The following is a 2,761-nucleotide window of genomic DNA, read 5'->3' as shown; positions in this document are numbered from 1 at the left end:
ACCTAGAATTATTCTAATGCCAGACAGAAAAAGGCATCACGCACAAGAAATGAAAGCTACAGATCAATGTCCCTTATAAATATAGATGCAAAACTCTTAAACACCAAGTTTATACTCTTAAACACCATCAATCTTATCCCATCAGCACCCAACACCTGGTAATCACCATTTTAGTTTCTGGGGTTATTATTACTTTTTTTTACTTTTAATAGGTTTTATTTTTTGAGATCCCACATATAAGAGATATCATGCAGTACTTGTCTTTCTCTGCTTGACTTACCTCATTTAGCATATGTGCTCAAAGTTCATCCATGTTATCGCAAGTATCAGGATAGCCTCCTTTCTCATGGCTGAATAATATCTGTTGTGTTTATATATACACCACATATTTTTTATCCATTTTTCTATTAATAGACATTTGGGTTGTTTCCGTATTTTGGTAATTGTGAATAATGCTGTGTTAAACAAGGAAATGCATATATCTTGTCGAATTCCTGTGTCCTTTGGGCATATGCTCAGCAGTGGAATTGCTGAATCTATTTTTAGTTTTTGAGTAACTTTCATATTGTTTTCCATATTGGTTGGAGCAAACATCATGCAAAATGGTGAAAAACTTAAAGTTTCTGGGAATAAGACAAGGATATCTACTCTTGCCACATCCCCTTAACTGGAGATTCCAGCTGGGGCAATTGGTCAAGAAAAATAATTAAACAGCATCCAAATGAAAAAATAAATAAATAAATTAGCTTTTCGTGGAAAACATGATCTTATATATAGAAAATCTTAATAAATCCACTAAAAAAAACTAGCAGCTTTAGTTTGTAATAAGCTAGCTCAGCAGAATGGCAGTACGCAAGGTCAATGTACAATATACAAGACCTGTGTACATTAATCATGTGTACTGCCACTTTGCTGAGCTAGCTCTAAATCTCATATTTTGAGCAAGATTTAAATGATGAGCAATTTGAAAATGAAATTAACAAATCAATTACATTTATAACACCAACAAAAAAATAAAATACTTAGGAATAAAATAAATTTAATCAAGAAAGTGTAAGCTTTGCACAATGAAAACCACAAAACATTATTAAAAGGAATTAAGGAAGATCTAAACAAATAGAAAGACATCTTGTGTTCATGGGTCAGAAGATCTAATACTACCAAAAAACTATAGTCCCCCAAATGATCTACAGATTAAATGCAAACCCTATTGACTTTTTTTTTTTTTTTTGCAGAAAAATGATAAAACTGATCCTAAAATTTACATGGAAATATAAGAGACACCAAATAGCCAAAACAATCTTGAAGAACAAAGAAGGGGTTACACCTCATGATTTCAAACTTACTTCACAGCTACAACGATCAAGGTAGTCATAGAATCATAGCACAGAGTCATAGGGTAGGTGCTATGTAATATAATAAGTAAATTCCTCCACACTAAACACAATAATATGTATGATGGGGCATTTAAAAAATAAATTTTCCAATAAGAAGGGAAAACACTAAATCCCTTAGATTTATAACTTTGAATATTGAGTGCTCATATAGCATCATACTTGTTCTGACATTTGAACTACTCTTTTTTATGAAAAAGAAAAAGGAGCTATACCTGTGCAATTTGCAGAGCTCAGTGTTAAACTGCAAGTATGACATTATGGCTTCTTTCTGTTGCTATGGGCAAGGTACTTGAATGACTTTAACAGATTCTTGAACTGAACAGAAATTGCTTCCCACACAATTATAATTTTACCATGCAGAGTCTAGAAATTCAGAATAAATAATGAACAGGGTTATCCAGGTTCATATTTAATGTTCAGTGTGGGAAGTAGCTGATGATCAGAAAAGGGAAACGTGACCTAGTAGTAGAGAGATCTTGCTTTATGATCTGAAAGACATTCTGGCAGTGGTGACCTTAATTTCATAAAAATAAATGAAAAAAAAAAAAGCCTATCATGAGGGAACGAATACAGTTGCTAAAGTTGTACTTGAAAGTTGTATCCTACAGAAAGAAGTAAAACAATTCCCAATAAAGAAGAGCACAGAATGTGGACTAAAATCTGATTACGAATGTGGTGTTATTTGCTATGTAATTAACATACCATTGAGATAAACATTAAAGAAATGACAGACATATAAAACGTTTTTTAATTAACATACCATTGAGATAAACATTAAAGAAATGGTAGACATATAAAATGTTTTTTAAAAAACCCTTTTATGCAATCCATTGCTTTATTTATTGACAGGAGGATTAGAGATGGCTGCGATTTCTTTGTTACTCTCTCCTTGGAAAAGTGAAGTTCATTTTCTCTCGGCATGAATCTAGTCTGGTGCTGTGACTGCATGAGCAATAAGGTATAGCAGAAGTGACAGCATGGCACTTTCAGTTTTAGCCCTTTAGAGGACTGGCTCCTAAAACTCTGCCTCTCAGAATCTAGCTGCCATATGAGGGGGCAGTATGAAAAGCTTAAGCCATATGAGGCGCCAGGTGAGATGCCATATGCCCAGCTGAGCTCCCACCCCTTACCAGCATCAACTGACAGCCATGTGAGTGAGTCATTTTAGATGTTTCAGCCCAGTAGAGCCACCGGATAACTATGGCCTTAGGAGACATCTCCAGACTAGAACTACCCAGGTGATCCAATCAACATGCAGAACTGTGAGGAGTAGTAAGATGGTCGTTTTAAGCTATTGGCATTTTGGCTCATTTGTTATGCAACAATAATCAAAACAATCATCTTGCATAAAGATGTAGGTTTAG

Source organism: Pteropus vampyrus, unplaced genomic scaffold (genome assembly GCF_000151845.1).
Source record: "Pteropus vampyrus isolate Shadow unplaced genomic scaffold, Pvam_2.0 Scaffold24, whole genome shotgun sequence".
Lineage (NCBI taxonomy): Eukaryota > Metazoa > Chordata > Mammalia > Chiroptera > Pteropodidae > Pteropus > Pteropus vampyrus.
Note: the sequence above shows the minus strand (reverse complement) of the source record.